The sequence below is a fragment of the Crotalus tigris genome, unplaced genomic scaffold (genome assembly GCF_016545835.1).
Source record: "Crotalus tigris isolate CLP2741 ecotype Arizona unplaced genomic scaffold, ASM1654583v1 scf7180000022970.308977840:1548163, whole genome shotgun sequence".
Classification (NCBI taxonomy): domain Eukaryota; kingdom Metazoa; phylum Chordata; class Lepidosauria; order Squamata; family Viperidae; genus Crotalus; species Crotalus tigris.
The window spans coordinates 1,392,041-1,411,892 of NW_024099557.1; the positions used below are offsets into that span (position 1 = coordinate 1,392,041).

The 19,852-nt window shown below is 43.4% G+C and overlaps 1 protein-coding gene across 1 annotated transcript in view; it reads left to right on the plus strand.

Moving 5' to 3' along the window:
- Positions 1 to 278: 278 nt before the first annotated feature.
- The window catches only part of MADCAM1 (mucosal vascular addressin cell adhesion molecule 1), a 39,493-nt gene continuing 19,919 nt past the window's right edge, over positions 279 to 19,852 (plus strand). Inside the window, exon 1 of the mRNA XM_039319327.1 lies at positions 279 to 430. The gene's annotated coding sequence lies outside the window, so the exon portion shown is untranslated. The remainder of the gene's footprint in view (positions 431 to 19,852) is intronic.

Below are 19,852 nucleotides of genomic sequence, written 5' to 3' on the forward strand. Positions count from 1 at the left end.
GTGTTCCCCCCCCCCCGCAGGTTTTGCCTTAGACTTTTCTCAGCACACTAAGTTAATCAACAACATTTATGTTCCATTCAAAAGAGACAATCAAAAAGGCAACAGAAAGACCACAACACCTCATCACCAGCAATCAACACCCAGATCAGCAGAGATTAACACCAAGATTCACTAGAACCAATGGTCAAGCAATTAAACAAAATCTCAATCAAGGAACTACTAACTACAAAGTGTAAACAGCTGCCTAATCAAGGAACACCCAAGACTGAACACTTTCACTAACATTGAGCCATTTGTATATAAACAGAGAGCAAACCCCCACTCTTTTTGATGATATTACCTAGTTGGGCAATGAAATATCTGCAAGTAAACAACTAAGCTCAGAGAACACGAGGGACTCCACATGAACAGGCTAATTAATGGAATGAAGGTAAGGGAACATTATTTTGCTTCTCCAATGATTTAGTCTGGTTCATTCATGACAGCCATGATTATGGTTTACTATTGTTATTGTTTTTAGCTCAATTATGTGCCATCGAATTAGTGTCCGTTCTAGGGACCACATAATATATAGCATGGGCTAATTTCCTGTCAAAAAAAGAAGCTGCTGTAGCTCACTTGTTCTATAAACAAGTTTTTTTAAAACAAAAAACTGGAATTGCATAATATATGAATCCAACCGTAACCTTATACCAAATATATAGGAAATAGTGTGGCTTTCCACGTGTGCACACACAGGTATACGAATGATTTTCATAAAATACTCTGGGCTCTTTCGGAAAGAACAGTAGCAGAGAAATTAATTTTTGTTTTTCACTTTTTTACTCCTCTGGAAAATCACTTATTTTTTCTTCAATACAGTTAGTGATACAGATAGTCCTCGACTTACAACAGATCATTTAGTGACCGAAGTTATACTGAAAAAACTGTCTTACGACCTTTTTTCATACTTACGACCCTTGCAGCATCCCCATGGTCACATGATCAAAATTTGTACACTGACTTATATTTATGACAGTTGCAGTATCCTGGGGTTGCATATTTCCCTTTTGCCATCTGACAAGCAAAGTCAGTGGGGGACTATGTTACTAACTTAACAACTGCAGTGATTCACTTAACAACCTTTGGTAACCTGTGATAAGAAAAGTCACAAAAAGGGTGCAAAATTCACTTAACAAATGTCTCACTTAGCAGCAGAAATGTTGGATTCAGTTATGGTCGTAAGTCGAGGATGACCTGTATAATGGAGGAAAAGTGAGTGAGAAAAAAACTTCAAATGCTGAACTTTAACATTAATGCTAGACCATCCAAGAAATAAATGGGAAACTTAAAAAAAAACGATAAAGGGACAACAGAAGGAATTTTAAATTAAGAGAAATAGATTTTACATTTTTAAAAGTATTAAGAAAAAGAGGGGAAAGATTGCTATCATTAAAAAAAATGGAAAAAAGCCTTTAATGCAAATCATTTAACCTCAGAAAAGCAACTTGGTTTTTCATCATTCAAAGAGTTGGCTCAGCTATAGTAAGAGAATTGACAGAAGAGTGTCCAACTCAGTGCAGAGACCACAAAAAAGTCAAGTAAAAGCTCTCATTTTTGCCATGGAGGGAAATATTCTTTACTGTATATGCAACTTTTACCCATAAATGCAGAAGCCAGAAAATTAAGTAAGGGGGGGAGAAGCTTTTAATAAGCACTTTAGAAAACGTAAAAAATCGTGAAAAGCAACATCCAAACTAAAAAAAAATGGACAATTGATTTCACTGATTGTTGAAAATATTAACTTCTTTTTTAATTTTACACAACCTCCAGCTGGATTAGTAACAGCAGGAGTTGGTTCTGGAAGTGGAAGAGTCAGCCGTAGTTGGATTAAGCCATCGTGTGGTCCTTCCTAGAGCGGCCTTTGTCTGCACTGCCTCAGAAATGGCACTCTGGGCAGCTCAGTCTCCCCTTGTTGCCTGCGTATGTACAGGTAGTCCTTGACTTATGATGACTGTTGATTTTGTGACCATTTGAAATTACAATCTCTCTGAAAAAGGGGACTCGTGACCTGGATCCAAAGTTCTGATAGTCGCAACAAAGATGATCAGGGGACTGGAGACTAAAACATATAAGGAACGGTTGCTGGAATTGGGTAGGTCTAGTTTAATGAAGAGAAGGACGAGGGGGCACATGATAGCAGTGTTCCAATATCTCAGGGGCTCCCCCAAAGAAGAGGGAGTCAAGCTATTTTCCAAAGCCCCTGAAGGCAGAACAAGAAGCAACGGATGGAAACTAATCAAGGAGAGGAGCAACCTAGAACTAAGGAGAAACTTCCTGACAGTTAGAACAATTAACTAGTGGAACAACCTGCCTCCAGAAGTGGTGAATGCTCCAACATTGGAAGTTTTTAAGAAGAGACTGGACAGCCACTTGTCTGAAATGGTATAGGGCAGCGGTTCTCAACCTATGGGTCGCGACCCCATTTGGGGTCGATCGACCATTTCACGGGGGTCGCCAAGCAAGGCTGTCCGCCATTTTTTTTCCCTTTTCCGGCAGGTGCCTTACCTCCCTTGGGCTGGGCCAGCTCCGTCTCTGCTGGGTGCCAGCTACGCCTCGGCCGGCGCAGCGCTCCCGGGCAGGGAAAGTCCTCAACTTACGACCGGTTGAGTAGTCCTCGACTTACAACCAGTTTAGTCCTCGACTTACGACCGGTTTAGTCCTCGACTTACGACCTGTTGGGGATCGCGGCATTAAAAAGGTTGAGAAGCACTGGTATAGGGTTTCCTGCCTGATCAGGGGATTGGACTAGATGATCTCCAAGGTCCCTTCAGGTGCTTGGCAATATGGCTCTATTTGCATCCATTTGCAGCTTACCAGGCACGTATTTCCACTCTTCTGCACTAGCAAATAATGGATTTGCATCATGACTACCCCAAAAAAAAAAAAACCCACCTTATAAATCAGGTTGGTCACATGACCAACAGTCATTGTTTTATGACTGTTACGAACTTAATGGGAAGGCTCCGTTACACCACAACTAAGGATTATTTGAACGATGGGGGGATGGGGGAAAGTTGGATTCACTGAACGACCAGGCAATTCATTTATCAACTGCAGTGTTTCACTTAACAACTGTGGCAAAAAAAAAGGTTTGTACAGGTAGTCCTCGACTTACAACCACAAGTCCAAAATTTCCATTGTTAAGCAAGGCAGTTGTTAAGTGAGTTACAGTTCATTTTACGACCTTTTTCACCACTATCCTGAATACATGGAAGTTGCCAGGGGTTTGTTCCTGACCGGCTGGAGGTTGGCTCAGCCTTCCATCCTTTCAAGGTTAGTAAAATGAGGAGCCAGATTGCTGGGACAAGATGCTGATGTTGTAAGCCATTCCTAGAGGGCTCTAAAACACTATGGAACAGTATATAAGTCTAAGTGCTATTGATAAGGAAGAATTGCAGATAGTCCTCCACTTACAACCATAATGGAGCCTGCCCTTCAGGGTCATAAGTTATTCACCACAAAAGATCTTGAGTCAAGAAGATACTCAGTTGGTTCATTCAATTTAGTATGAGAAAAAATTATACAGGCAGTCTGACGACCACGATCGTGTCCATATTTCTGTTGCTAAGCAAGATAGTTGTTAAAATGAGCCATGCTCCATTTTATGACCTTTAGCCACAGATGTTAAGCAAATTGCTGCAGTTGTTAAGTGAACCACATGGTTGTTAAGCAAATCCAGCTTCCCCACTTTGACTTTGCTGGTTGGAAGCCAGCTAGAAAGGTTACAGATAATGATCACGTGGCCTCCGGATGCTGCATCTGTCGTAAATACATGCTGATTGCCAAGTGCCCAAATTTTAATCATGTGACTATAGAACTGCAGCAACAGTCATAAGTGTGAGGACTGGTCCCTATTTTCAGTGCCATTGTAACTCTGAACATCACTAAGCAAATGGTTGTAAGTCAAGGACTACCTTATGTGAGAAGATGCATTTAAGATGCTACCTAAGCATTTGAGCCTCTGTAATCGTTTCTGGGCTATCTACAGGCCAGGCAACATGATTCATCTCCTACTTCCTTTCATCTCTCACCCTCTTTATATCTGTTTTTTTTTCCCCTGAGGTAGTTCAGAAGCAGTTGTTCTTGCTGTAAATCTCTCCAAGCTAGTAACCTTTTCTCTATTGCCTTCTTTTCCCTCTCTCTTTTATAATTTGGCCTTTTCACTGTTTAAATGTTCCTCCTTTTGGTGTCTGAATCATCCTTCTTCTGATTAGAAGTTGGGATATGTGAATTAAACTCCAAGTCCTAGAAAACTCCAGCCTAAGCAAGTCAATTCTAGATTAGCATTAATCAACAATTTTCTATTTGGGTAATGCAAAATTAAATTAGAGATTTAGGATTAAGTATAGTTTAAAAATTCCATACTATATAATTAAGTTTTGTGGTTTCTTGCATTCCAATCATTGCTGATTTCTAAACTTTCATTTATTTATACAGCCTCAATTCCAATGAAATGTTAATTTTTAGTTTAACATTTTTGATTCATGTGGATGGTTGAATAGGACGTGCTGGGTTATTAAACAAAACTGTATTCTGATTTAGCATGGTGTGTGACCTGAACATCATGTTGTTGCTATTGTGCACCTGTATGCACACATTTGATGGCAGCTTGATTCCTTTTCATCCATATATACTAACAATCTCATTGTCGTGACCTTTAACTGAGCAAAATGATGCATCATAAGGCAGCAGTTTTTGAATCAAGGAATCAAGTTTTGGACCTCAAATGGTCCAAACTCTGGGACCCATGACTCTCATGGAACTGAAATTTGGGGAAGGTGTGGGTGCTTCCGTGCTACTGGCTATTGCTGGGTTGCTGCTGTGATCATGTGATCTTCATTTTTAACGTTCTTTGATGATTTCCCAGGAATTTCCCTTCCAACCCTGTATGCTGTCCCACTCACGCACACACACACACACACACACATCACAGGTGTAAGGAGTCTTTATTTAGGCTTCTGAGCCTGAACTGGTATTCCCCAGCAATTCCTTGTGTCAGCACTAGCTCAACCCCAATGAGTTCCACAGGCTACTCAAATGAAGCCAACACTAGTTTTCAAAGCAAAGGCAAATCCAGTCCCGTAGGCAAAAGCTAGTTCTCAAGGCAAAGGCAAGTTCTAAGACAAAGGAAAGTCTACAGGCAAAGGCAAGGCAAGGCAAAGGCAACAGATGAAGAGACACAATCCAAAGTTCAAGGAAAGAACACACAGCAAGGAAACAAACACGTTCCCAGCATCGTCTCGATCTGTCTGCTGTGCTAAACAGCCACTTCTGGTGCAGCCCTTCAAGGAGGGCGAGGCTTTCTCCTCACGAGTAATCTGGCTGACCTTCTCTGCTCTTGCCTTTTCTCTGCCCTACGTGTTTTTGGATCAGGTGTAGAAGACAGTTCCTCTTCCTCATCGCTGACCAGCTGCAGCTACATCCTTTCTCCACCTGAAGCCTCAGGGCTGTCCTGCTGCAGCCGTGCTTCAGCCAAATCCCTCTCAGATGGCTGCTTGGAGCAGTTAATCAACTCTCTTCCTGAGTGCCCAAAACTGGTTCATCCTCCTTTGAGCTGACATCTGAAGAGGTATCTGGGGGAGTCATCACACCCTGATATTCTATGTTCTATAAATTTCACTGCTGACTTCTTGGGAAGGCTTGAAGAGCTACAAAGAATGTTGTCTTCTCCTGGGGTAAATTGCCCTAATGACCACCCCTCAAGTATAAGCCAACAATGTGCTGCAGCTGGATAAGCATTGAAACCTTTCAAGCCAGCAAGAAAAGAAATCCAATTTCCGTAACTCAGCTTCCAGATCCCAACCCAATTATTCTATGTTCTAAATTATTGCACTGAGTGGAGAGAAGAAAACCATTTGGAGAAAGACATTTACCAGGTTTGTTTTTCCTTGGGAGTCACTGCTTCAGCAAAGTATCCCAATTAAAATGGTTTCCAGCATTTTGGTCATTATGTGCCCACTCCTGATACTTGGGTGTACAAGTACCAGCCATAAAATCTGTGGTGCTTTATATTTTGAGAGTCGCCTGTTGAGGTTCTCATGTCACTCTGGGCTTGGCCCTCTTAGCTCCGTAAGCTAGCAGTGAAACGCGGGACTGGCTTTGCATCTTATGTATGCTGTCCTTTATTGACTGAAGGCTGGGTACCTCTTCACAGGCCCACCCAGGCTTGGGATAGGCAGGGGGAAGCAAAATGATAGTGTGACCACAATTATTTCCTTCCCAAAACCTCCACAGCCCTATGACTCAAACATATCCCAATTAGTATTTGTGCTACAGTTAATGGAAGGACCTCCAGCTGGAGGAAGGATTCGGTGATGTTCTTGTCAACTTTTTTCTCTTCCTCCTCCTCAGCCATTCATTAAAAGTTATAAAATACCTTGCTGAAGTGAAATGTTTTTCTCTGCTCTTGATTTTGGCTTGATCCTGGAACTACTGCCAATTTAGCTAATTGGGAGTCTCAAGGCTTGACAGGCATCTAGACTTCCTAGTGGTGTTTTTTGAAACAGCAGGCCTGATGTAGCTCCTAAGGCTGTAACTCACTCCTAGTGCTACTGCCGCAAATTTTGCTTTTCTTCCCCTCTCCGAGATAGATAAATAGATATCCTTCTAAAAAAGATGGCATACATGTCACTGATCTTTTTTATCAGATAGGAGTCCAGATCTGCAAGAGGATATTCTACACTCCGAGACAATTATCTGTGAAAAGGAATATTGAGTGTCCAATTTGTCTGATTCATTTCCATCCTCAAAATCTATATACTACTGAAACTCTCATTTCTGACACTTTTAACTGGGCAAAACAGTGCATCAATGGGCAATAACTTTTGGACAAAGGTGACTCACACAGACTAACTTATAGAAGGTCTCCAAAATTCAGGACCCGTGATTCCCAAGGGAATGAAATTTGGGGACATTGTAGCTGCTTTAGCACTGCTAGGTGCTGCTGTAGTCACGTGAGGCTCATTTTCAACATTCCATGACAGTTTCCCAGCCACTCTCGCAATCCCTCCCTCCCTTCCTCATCTAGCAGCAGCCATTTACTTGCTTACAGGGAAGGGAAGGGAAGAGAGGAATAGGTATATTGCCCTAAAATGGACCACAACTCAAGTGTGAGCCAGCAATGTACTGCGGCTGTCAAAAAAGCCAATGCAGTCCTAGGCTGCATCAACAGAGGGATAGCATCAAGATCACACAGAAGTGATAGTGCCACTTTATACTGCACTGGTGAGACCACACTTGGAATACGGCATCCAGTTTTGGTCATCACAATACAAAAAAGATGGTGAGACCCTAGAACAGTGGTTCTCAACCTTTTTAATGCCGCGACCCCCCAACCGGTCGTAAGTCGAGGACTACTCAACTGGTTGTAGGTCAAGGACTACTCAACTGTGCAGCACCGTTTGCAGAATGGGACTTTTGGCAGGCTTAGCAGGGCAGAGACAGCCTGGACAATTCCTATTGGCTTTTGAAAGCCAATAGAATTAGACTCTATTCAAGAGAATCCATTCTATTGGCTTTCAAAAGCCAATAGAATAAAAGAGAGTAGCACAGCTAAGGAAAAGGAGAAAAAAAATGGCGGACTGCGTTGTTTGGCAACCCCCGTGAAATGGTCGTTCGACCCCAAATGGTGTCCCGACCCACAGGTTGAGAACTGCTGCCCTAGAAAGAGTGCAGAGAATCAGACGTCTGGAAGCTAAACTGTACAATGAACGATTGAGGAACTAGATATGTCTAATCTAACGAAGAGAAGGACTAGGGGAGACATGATAGCAGTCTTCCAATATTTAAGGGTCTGCCCTAAAGAAGATGGGATCAACCTACTTTCCAGAACACCTGAAGGCAGGACAAGATGCAATGGATGGAAAGTCATCAAGGAGAGATCCAACCTAAAATTAAGGCAAAATTTTCCAACAGTGGGAACGATTAATCAGTGAAACAGTTTGCCTTCAGAAGTTATGGGTCTTCCATCACCAAAAGTTTTCGAGAAGAGATTGGAAAGCCATTTGTCTAGAATGGAAATAAGGTCCCCTGCTTGATCAGAGGGTTGGACTAGAAAGAGTACAGAGAAGAGCAACAAAGATGATAAGGGGACTAAAGCATATAAGGAACGGCTGCTGGAATTGGGTATGTCTAGTTTAATGAAAAGAAGGACAAGGGGGGACAGGATAGCAGTCTTCCAATATCTCAGGGGCTGCCCCAAAGAAGAGGGAGTCAAGCTATTCTCCAAGGCGCCTGAAGGCAGGAAAAGAAGCAACGGATGGAAACTAACCAAAGAGAGAAGCAACCTAGGAAAAATTTCTTGACAATGAGAACAATTAACCAGTGGAACAACCTGCCTCTAGAAGCGGTGAATGCTCCAACACTGGAGGTTTTTAAGAAGAGACTGAACAGCCATTTGTCTGAAATGGTGTAGGGTTTCCTGCCTGAGCAGGGGGTTGGACTAGAATCTAGATGACCTCCAAGGTCCCTTCCAACTTTCTTATTATTATTATTATTATTATTATTATTATTATTATTATTATTATTATTATCGATCATCGCACAGTCAGCCAGATGTTCAGACTGGATTTGGCATTTTGTCTACCTCTCGAGTCCTTACCCAGGACCTGGGATAGGCAGATGTGGATGTTTGATGGTATTACAGATATCGTCGCAGGATGGAAGCAGTTCCTAATAAGGCTGCCTTTTGCAATTGACTAATAGCGAATTTGTCAATGCCAATGGTGTTCAATGGTGCTCCAGTTGTTTTGGAATTGCACCCAAGGAGCCTATGACTATTGGTACTACCCTTGCTTGCTTTTGCCACAGTCTTTCTATTTCTATTTGTAGGTCTTTGTATTTTGTTATCTTCTCCAGTTCTTTCTCTTCTATTCTGCTGTCTCCAGGCACTGCTACGTCCACTATCCAGACTTTTTTGCCTTTCTTATCGACAATTGTTAAGTCTGGGGTGTTATGTTGCAGGTGCTTGTCTGTTTGAATTCTGAAGTCCCAGAGCATTTTAATTTTATCATTTTCTATGACTTTCTCTATTTTATGATCCCACCAGTTTTTGCTTACAGGCAAATGATATTTTTTGCAGATCTTCCAATGCACCATTGTTGCTACTTTGTCATGCGCTGCTTGTAGTCAGTCTGTGCAATCTTCTTGCAACAGCGTACCAAGTGGTCCACTGTTTCTTCAGCTTCTTTACATAGGCGGCACTTACTGTCTGTTGCTGTCTTCTCAATTTTGACTTTGTATGCATTTGTCCTTAAGGCTTGGTCTTGTGCAGCCAGAATTAGTCCCTCGGTCTCTTTCTTCAATTTTCCTGCTCTTAGCCATTGCCAGGTCTTGTTAATATCTGCTTTCCCAGCTATTTTTTTTTAATGTATTGGCCATGTAGTGCTTTGTCTTCCCATGCCTCTATTCTGTTTTTCATTTGGTCTTTCTTGTAGGCCAGTTTTGTCTCTCCAATAGTCAGTAAGCCTTCCTGATATACTAATTTCAATGCATCTTCATCATTGTCCTTCAGATATTCTTCCAAAGCCATTTTTTCTTCTTCAACCATCTGATGTACTTGTAGCATTCCACGCCCACGTATTTGCCTTGGTAGATAAAGTCTGTCAATGTCACTGCGTGGATGAAGGGCTTGATTCATTGTCATTATTTTTCTGGTCTTCCTATCCATTGCTTTTAGTTCTGCTTGAGTCCAGTCCACTATTCCAGCTGTGTACCTAATGACTTGAATTGCCCAGGTGTTGATTGCCTTTATGGTATTTCCTCCATTGAGTTTGGACTTTAAGATCTTCTTCACTCTCTTGATGTATTCACCTCTAATCTTTTTCTTGACTTCATTGTGCTTGATGTTGTCAGCTTGAAGGATACCCAAGTATTTGTAGTACTCTTCCTCATCCAGACTCTTAATGTTATTTTCGTGGGGCATCTTGATTCCTTCAGTTTTCACTACTTTTCCTTTTTTGATAGTAAGTGTGGCACATTTGTCCAAGCCAAACTCCATTACAATATCTTGGCTATATATACGGACAGTGTTGAGCAGCGATTCTATTTCAGATGATGTTTTTCCATACAGCTTCAGATCATCCATGTAAAGGAGATGGGATAGTCTGGTAGATGTTTTTGATGTTTGATAGCCATGTCCTGAGTTATTCAGTATTGTTTTATTATTGATCATCGCACAGTCAGCCAGATGTTCAGACTGGATTTGGCATTTTGTCTACCCATCGAGTCCTTATCATTATTATTATTATTATTATTATTATTATTTAGCAGCCTTTAGTCAAGGGGATGGCCCAGCACAGGAGAAGCAACATCACAGGATCAGAATCAGCAGGTTGCCTTCATTTAAAAGAAAAAGGGCGCTCTTTGAGGACAAAATATTCATATTTTGGACAGGGAAGATTGATGGTTTGAGAGAAGAGTGAAGGAATCCAGTGAAGATCCTTCCCTTGATACAGGTGGTGGCCTCAGACACGACCTATCCCCATTTTTCTATGCTGCTCTTGCATCAGTCATCAGGAGGATCAAGACCCCTTCGCAGTTTACTTGGGAGGCCACATTTAACAACCTACCTAAGGATTTAGAAGTGGGAACATTTACATCCCAATCACTCTCTGCCTACTCACCTGACGAGCCTATCCAGAAATGAAACCATACAGGTCCCTTGAGGACATATATGGGGTCCCTCCTAACCCACTTGCTCAGACTTGTACACCCACACACCCCCTTCCCAATCCGCACCACTCCGTGTGCTTCCTGATCCGTGCAGCATCTCTTGCACACCCTCACGCACCCCGTACACCATCCCTGACCCGCACAGAGCTTCTTGTACAATCACAAGCATATAATTGTACCATTCCTGAAGCGCACTGCGCATCTGCGCACTCTCCCCAACCCACATGGCATCTCTTATACCCCCGTGCACACCCTTTCCAACCCCCCCCCCCGTGTGCCCTCTCTCTCCTTCTCTATACAGCAGCAGCCACTTACTAGCCTGCATCACAGTCTGATCTACAGTATTACAGTCTGGTCTACAGCATCACAGTCTGGTTTACAGCATCACAGTTTGGCTTGAAAGCATCACTGCTTCAGATAGGAAGGCGGTGCAGAGAGTGGTGAGAATGGTCGAAAAGATCATTGGCAGTTCCCTCCCTCCCATAGAGAACATAGCACAGAAGCATTGCTTGAGCAGGATCCGCAAGATTATCTGGGACACTACACATCCTCTCCATGACCTGTTTTCCTTGTTACCTTCTGGGAGGGGGCTCCGTGGTATCCGAAGCATCCAGATTCAGCCATAGTTTCATTCCATACAGCATTAACCTTGCGAACTCTCAAGCTTCCTCCTTCCGTTATATATTCAAGATGGACAGTACTTAATATTTGTTATGTATATGTAGGGGTGTGGGTCTATACATATGTTGTATATAGTACGTTTAGGTGTGTGTCATGTATGTGTTTCACTTTGAGAGCGGGCAACTAAATTTCATTTTTGATGTGTGCAGTTGTGCCCACAGTAAAAAAAATGACAATAAAGTTTTATCTTATCTTATCATCTTATCTTATCTTATCTTATCATCTTATCTTACCCTGGATTTCCAAACTCCTGCTGGCTTCCTCACTGACTTTCTCCCAGCAAGCTTCCCATAAGCAAAGTAAATGGGGAAGAAGGAAGAAAGCAAGGGAGGGAAGGAGGGAGGAAGGAAGGGAACGAAGGAAGGAGTGATTCACTTAACTGTGGCAAGAAAGAACGTAAAATGGGGCAAAACTCATTTAACAGTTGTCTCACCTAGCAATGGAAATGTTGGGCTCAATTGTGGTCATAGGTCGAGGACTACCTGTATTTCTCCCCCCCCCCCCATCATCCAGCGGGTTAAACACCACTTTAAATGACAATCTTTGCTACCTCTTCAGTCCAACATATGTTTGCTGGCTTCCAGGCATTTCAGGAACGGTACTCCATTACGCCTTCATTGTCGTCAAAGTTTGGAAATTTAGGGGTTGAAGTGTGAGCAAATACTGGAAATTGATTCATTTCTTGGGGGGAAAAAACCCTTCGTTATGAAAAGGGAAAGTTTTCTGTTGTGCACGCCAAATAATACGGGAAATCAAATCTCAAATTCACCTTCTTAGCCTAATAGATTAGCAACGAGACAGGAATGGGGTAGTTTTTATATCAGCCGAGACACTCAAGGAACAGGAAAGTGAAATTATAATCCTGAAATGGAAAAAAAAAAAGGAAAGGTTCCCTGGAGCCATCTAAGAATTTAAATTGTTTTGGCCCACCTTTACCCTCCCTGTGTATGCCCCAAGGCCAAATTGTGCACACAGGGTTTCCGTTCCCATTAGTGAAGGATTCCATAGCTAAATGACCCATTAATCAATTTGGCATTCCCAAGGAAAAAAAAATAAGACTTTTTGGCCACTGTTTCCTTCCCAGTGGGAAATTTTATTCTACCCTGTTCCTCTGAAGAGGAAGTGAGGAAACCAACCTAGCAAACTCTTGAATGGGGAAAATATCTTTTTTTCTCCATTGTGATGAAACTGGAGAATATAGTTTTTTTATAGCCTCCATGGAAAGCACCAAAAATAAAGATACACACTCAGTAATGGCTTTATCGGCGTACAATCCCTGGCCATTCCTGCTGCTGGTACTTTGGCAGACTTATAATAATAATAATAGTAGTAAAGTTGGAAGGGATCTTGGAGGTCATCTAGTCCATCCCCCTGCTCAGGCAGGAAACCCTACACAATTTCAGACAAATGGCTGTCCAGTCGCTTCTTAAAGAATTCCAGTGTTGGAGCATTCACCACTTCTGGAGGCAGGTTGTTCCACTGATTAATTGTTCTCACTGTCAGGAAGTTTCTCCTTAGTTCTAGGTTGCTTCTCTCCTTGATTAGTTTCCACTTAGAACATCAAACATAGAATAGCAGAGTTGGGAGAGACCTTAGAGGTCTTCTAGCCCAACTGCTGCCCATGGAAAGAGATCCTGTACCTGGGATGTCAAAGATCCTATATCTGGGAGACCCTGTACCTGGGGTGTCCAAACTTTAAAATCTATGGACTTTAACTGCCAGAATTCTTCAGCCAGTATGGCTGGCTGGGGAATTCTGGGAGTTGGCGGCCAGATGCCTTAAAGTTTCCCAGGTTGAGAAGCACTGATACAGGTAGTCCTTGACAGACAACCAGTGATTATTCAATGTTACAATGGCACTGGAACAAGTGACTTATAATCAGTCGTTGCACCTAACAACCCAGTGCTAGGCTACATTAACAGAGGGACAGAATCAAGATCACGTGAAGTATTAATACCACTTTACTATGCTTCGGTAAGGCCACACTTGGAATACTGCATCCAGTTTTGGTCACCATGATGTAAAAAAGATGTTGAGACTCTGGAAAGAGTGCAGAGAAGAGCAACAAAGATGATCAGGGGACTGGAGGCTAAATCATATGAAAAACTGTTGCTGGAATTGGGTATGTCCAGTTTAATGAAGAGAAGGATGAGGGGGGACATGATAGCAGTCTTCCAGTATCTCGGGCTGCCCCAAAGAAGAGGAAGTCAAGCTATTCTCCAAAGCAGCTGAAGGCGGGACAAGAAGCAATGGATGGAAACTAACCAAGGAGAAAAGCAACGTAGAACTAAGGAGAAACCTCCTGACAGTTAGAACAATTAACCAGTGGAACAATCTGCCTCCAGAAGCAGTGAATGTTCCAATACTGGAAGTTTTTAAGAAGAGAATCGACTGGTATAGGGTTTCCTGCCTGAGCATGGGGTTGGACTAGATGACCTCCAAGTTCCCTTCCAACTTTATTATTGTTGTTGTTGTGTTGTTGTTGATCATCGCACAGTCAGCCAGATGTTCAGACTGGATTTGGCATTTTGTCTACCTATTAAGTCCTTACCTGGGATAGGCAGATGTGGATGTTTGATGGTATTACAGATATCGTTGCAGGATGGAAGCAGTTCCTAGTAAGGCCACCTTTTGCAATTGACTAATGGAAAATTTGTCAATGCCAATGGTGTTCAAGTGGTGCTCCAGTTGTTTTGGGATTGCACCCAAGGCGCCTATGACTATTGGTACTACCCTTGTTTGCCTTTGCCACAGTCTTTCTATTTCTATTTCTATAACTGTTATTATTATTGTTGTTGTTGTTGTTGTTATTGTTATTATTATCTGTAACCTGGGCTGATCAAAATGGAAGCGGCATCCACATAGAGAACTGGTTGTTCATGTGTTTGAAACCCACCACTTTGTAAGCCCTTACTTTTCTCGCCCCTGTGTAACTACCCTCTTCCATTGCAATCGCTCAGCTCTTGGTTAAAAGTCAGCTTTCCTGGGTGACGTCTCCCTCTGACACATTGGTCCAAATCGTCCCTCAGCCTTACACACTGTAGAAGTTTACATCGAAGGATGTGAGTCATAATGAGGTTTTTGTTCTTTGTTTATTGAGCGTGACCTCGATTGTGCCTCTTTTCTGATTCTGAAGAAGTTGGGGTCAGGGTTTTCCTTTCCTTTCCAGGGGGCAGCAGTTGCTGGAGTTGAATGCCGGCCCTCTTCTTAATGGTTCTGTTTTTGGCATTTTGCAAGCTTCATCTCCGGTCGTGAAATGGTTTATCTTTCTGATTCTTGCCAGATGACCATTGTTTCCACAAAGGGGTCTGAGATCCTCTTCTTTGGGACAGAGGTTGCCTTCCTTTCCTGTGGAGTTGGCAGGGGGAGAATGCCACGTAAGCATTGTCTCAAAAAAAGAGCTAAATCCAGACATACAGGCAGTCCTCGACTTATGACCACAACTGAGCCCGAATTTTTCTGTTGCTAAGCGAGGTAGTTGTGAAGTGAGCTTTGCGCCATTTTACGACCTTTCTTGCCACAGTTAACTGAATCACTGCAATTGTTAAGCTAATAACATAGTTGTTAAGTGACTTCCTCATTAACCTTGCTTATCAGAAGGTTGTAAAAGGTGATCCCGTGAGACCCGGGACACTGCAACTATCATAAATATGAGATGGTGGTGGTGGTGGTGGTGGTGGTGGTGATGTTGGAAGGGACTTTGAAGGTTATCTAGTCCAATCCCCTGCTCAGGCAGGAAACCCTATACCATTTCGGACAAATGGCTGTCCAGTCTTTTCTCAAAAACTTCCAGTCTTGGAGCATTCACAGCTTCTGGAGGCAGATTCCAGCATGTGAACAAAATTCGGATGCTTGGCAACTGACTCATATTTACAACGGTTGCTGTGTCCGCGGGTCACGTGATCCCCTTTTGCGACCTTCTGTCAAGCAAAGTCAATAGGGAAAAAACAGATTAACTTAACAACCGTGCTGCTAACGTAACAACTGCAATTGTTAACTGTGGCAAGAAAGGTCGCAAAACAGCAAAATTCACTTAATCTCTTCTTAAAAACTTCCAGTGTTGGAGCATTCACCGCTTCTGGAGGCAGGTTGTTCCACTGGTTAATTGTTCTCACTATCAGGAAGTTTCTCCTTAGTTCTGGGCTGCTTCTCTCCTTGATTAGTTTCCATCCTTTGTTTCTTGTCCTGCCTTCAGGCGCCTTGGAGAATAGCTTGACACCCTCCTCTTTGTGGGAGCCCCCGAGGTATTGGAACGCTGCTATCATGTCCCCCCTCGTCCTTCTCTTCATTAAACTAGAGATACCCAATTCCACCAACCATTCCTTACATGTTTTAGCCTCCAGTCCTCTGATCATCTTTGTTGCTCTTCTCTGTACTCTTTCTAGAGTCTCAACATCTTTTTTACATCGTGGTGACCAAAACTGGATGCTGTATTCCAAGTGTGGCCTTACCAAGGTGTTGTAAAGTGATATTAACACTACACATGATATTTGCCAAGCATCTAAATTTTAATCACATGATCATGGGGATGCTACAACAGTTGTAAGTGCAGTTATAACTGTGAATAGTTACTAAATAAACTGTTGTAAGTCGAGGACTACCTGTATTCTGTGGTTTATCTTTTCTGAGATAAATTTTCTTGGAGCAGTGATGGTGAACCTGTGCCATACATGTCACAAGGGACACATCATATAAGTTTTGGTCACATGCCTAGAGGACACGAGAATGTGGTCCTCGGGTAGTCCTCAACTTACAACCACAATTGAGCCCAACATTTCTGTTGCTAAGCAAGTCAGCTAAGTGAGTTTTATCCCATTTTGCCACCTTTCTTGCCACAGTTGCTAAATGAATTGCTGCAGTCATTAAGCGAATCTGGCTCCCCCCCCCGCCACCATTGACTTTGCTTGTCGGAAACTAGCTGGGAAGGTTACAATGGTGATCACATGACCTCGGGACAGGGCAACCGTCATAAATACTTGCCAGTCGCCAAGCACCCATATTTTGATCATGTGACTACGAGGATGCTGCAATGGTCATAAGTCAGTTTCAGTGCCATTGTAACTTTGAATGGTCATATTATTATTATTATTATTATTATTATTATTATTATTATTATTATTATTATTATAAAGTTGGAAGGGACCTTGGAGGTCATCTAGTCCAACCCCCTGCTCAGGTAGGAAATCCTATACCATTTCAGACAATTGGCTGTCCAGTCTCTTCTTAAAGACTTCCAGTGTTGGAGCATTCACTGCTTCTTGAGGCAGGTTGTTCCACTGGTTAATTGTTCTAACTGTCAGGAAGTTTCTCCTTAGTTCTAGGTTGCTTCTCTCCTTGGTTAGTTTCCATCCATTGCTTCTTGTCCTGCCTTCAGGCGCTTTGGAAAATAGCTTGACTCCCTCTTCTTTGGGGCAGCCCCTGAGGTATTGGAACACTGCTATCCTGTCCCCCCTTGTCCTTCTCTTCGTTAAACTAGACCAGGGGTAGGCAACCCAAAACACTTAAAGAGCCACTTGGACCCGTTTCCCACCAAAAACAAAACACTGGGAGCCGCAAAACCATTTTGATATCTAAAATGAAGATAACACTGCATATATCCTTTTTTACCTTTATTATAGGTGTGTGTGTGTTTGTGTGTGTATGTGTTTGTGTGTATGTATGTGTGTGTGTGTGTGTATATATGTATGTATGTATATATACACACACACACACACACACATACACACACAGGTAAAAAAAGGATATATGCAGTGTTATCTTCATTTTAGATGTCAAAAGGGTCTCTCTCTCTCTCTCCCTCTCTATCTGCCCTTGGTCTGCCACTCCTCTTCCCCCACTCTCTTTCTTTCTCTCTCTCTCTTTCCTCTCTCTCTCTCTCTCCCTCTCTCTCTTTCTCTCTCTCTCTTTCTCCCCCCCCTCTCCTATCTGCTGCTCACCTGACAAGCTTCAAGCTGTTGTCCAACAAGATAAGGGGTAGACAACCTCGTCTCTTTTATGACTCATGGACTTCAACTCCCAGAATTCCTGAGTCAGCCTAGTTGGGCTAGCTAGCTCTTTCCTGCCCTTCCTGCTTCCTGCAGAAACGCAGCAAAGGGAGGAGCTCCGCCCAGTAAGCTTTTCAGCTCCTCGGAGAACACTGTGAGTGCACTCTCTTTTACATACACACACACACAAAAAAAAACACAAACACACACACACAGAGAGAGAGAGAGAGAGAGAGAGAAGCAGGGAAGCGCAATTCCTCTCTCTGTCTCTGTCTCTCTCTGCAAAGGCAGAGGAGGCTGGGAGCCGCAGGGGAAGGCTCAAAGAGCCGCATGCGGCTCCGGAGCCGCAGGTTGCCGACCTGTGAACTAGACATATCCAATTCCAGCAACCGTTCCTTATATGTTTTAGCCTCCAGTCCCCTGATCATCTTTGTTGCTCTTCTCTGTACTCTTTCTAGAGCAGTGGTTCTCAACCTTTCTAATGCCGCGACCCCATAATACAGTTCCCCATGTTGTGGTGACCCCCAACCACTTATACATCACCGGGTGCCAGGGGCGTGGCCAAAGAAAATGGGGGGGAAATGGCAGACAGCCTTGTTTGGCGACCCCCATGAAATGGTCGTTTGACCCCAAATGGGGTCCCGACCCACAGGTTGAGAACCACTGTTCTAGAGTCTCAACATCTTTTTTACATTGTGGTGACCAAAACTGGATGCTGTATTCCAAGTGTGGCCTTACCAAGGCCTTGTAGAGTGGTATCAATACTTCATGTGTTCATACTCATTAAATGAATGATTATAAGTCGAGGACTACCTATACTCTCCTGTGGACACTTTTTCCAGTATCCTGTGCTCATATGCCTCTATTCTACAACAGTTTTGCCCAAAATTGGCCCTTCCATTTTTTGGCAAAACTACATCATAGTAAACAATGGGTTTGCTTAATTGTTGTAAAATAAGGTCATTCATATGACTGACCATTTTATCATCTTTATGATTTATGACCATAATGGACAGGCTCCATTACAGTCATAACTCAAGAACTATCTGTCCTGTTCTATACAATCATAGAGCTGGATGCACTGGAGCAAACAAATAGAATAGTGGTGGCGAACCTGTGGCACGCGTGCCAGAGGCGGCACTCAGAGCCCTCTCTTTGGGCACTTCTCTGAACTGCTGGTGGTGGGCTGCGGAACCCCAGAGTGTGCCGGTCAAGGGGCCAGTAGGCTGTGGCTGCTGACTGACACTGTCGGCCCCCATGCGCTCGCTGACCTTTGTGTGCGAGGGCCAACGGTGTCAGGCAGCAGTTGCCTGGGCCCCTGGCTTGCCTTGCCCTGAGATAATGGCACCCCCACCCTGCCTCGCCTCATCCCACAGGACGAGCCTCCTACCCAACATCCTACCTGCCAGAGACCCGCTGGATCTCCCCCAACCCTGCCCAGTCCCCACAGGCGTCCCTCCCCACGAGCAACATCAAGGTGACCACGCCCACCTTGGCCACACCCACCCAGTCTGCCATGACCACCACAGCCACGCCGACTCAGTGGGCCATGCCCACTAGGCACCTGGCAATAAATAAGTGGGTTTTGGGTTGCAGTTTGGGCACTCGGTCTCTAAAAGGTTCGCCATTACAGAAATAGAACATAGAATAATATGGTCAGAAGAGACTTTGGAGGTCTAATAATAATAATAATAAAGTTGGATGAGACCTTGGAGGTCATCTAGTCCAATCTCCTGCTCAGGCAGGAAACCCTATACCATTTCAGACAAATGACTGTCCAATCTCGTCTTAAAAACTTCCAGCGTTGGAGCATTCACCACTTCTGGAGGCAGGTTGTTCCACTGGTTAATTGTTCTCACTGTCAGGAAGTTTCTCCTTAATTCCAGGTTGCTTCTCTCCTTGGTTAGTTTCCATCCATTGCTTCTTGTCCTGCCTTCAGGGGCTTTGGAAAATAGCTTGACTCCCTCTTCCTTGGGACAGCCCCTGAGATACTGGAAGACTGCTATCGTGTCCCCCCTCGTCCTTCTCTTCGTTAAACTAGACATACCCAATCCCAGCAACCGTTCCTTATATGTTTTAGACTCCAGTCTCCTGATCATCTTTGTTGCTCTTCTCTGTACTCTAGTCCAACCCCCTGCCCATGGTAGGAGGCCTGATACCAGACATGTCCAACCTTGGCAACTTAAGACCTGTGGACTTTTACTCCCAGAATTCCACAGCCATCACGGGGAATGGGGAATGGCTGGATGGGGAATTCTGGGAATTGAAATCCACAAGTCTTAAAGTTGCCAAGATTGGATATCCCTGCCCTATATACATTCCAAACAAATCACTATCCAATCTCTCCCTGAAAACCTTGTGATAAAGCACCCACAGCTCCTGGAAGCAAACTGCACCATTGGTTAATTGACCACCCAGTAACATATAACCATCTCTAGCAAGAAGAATTTAGCAGCTAATGAGTTAGTCTCTTT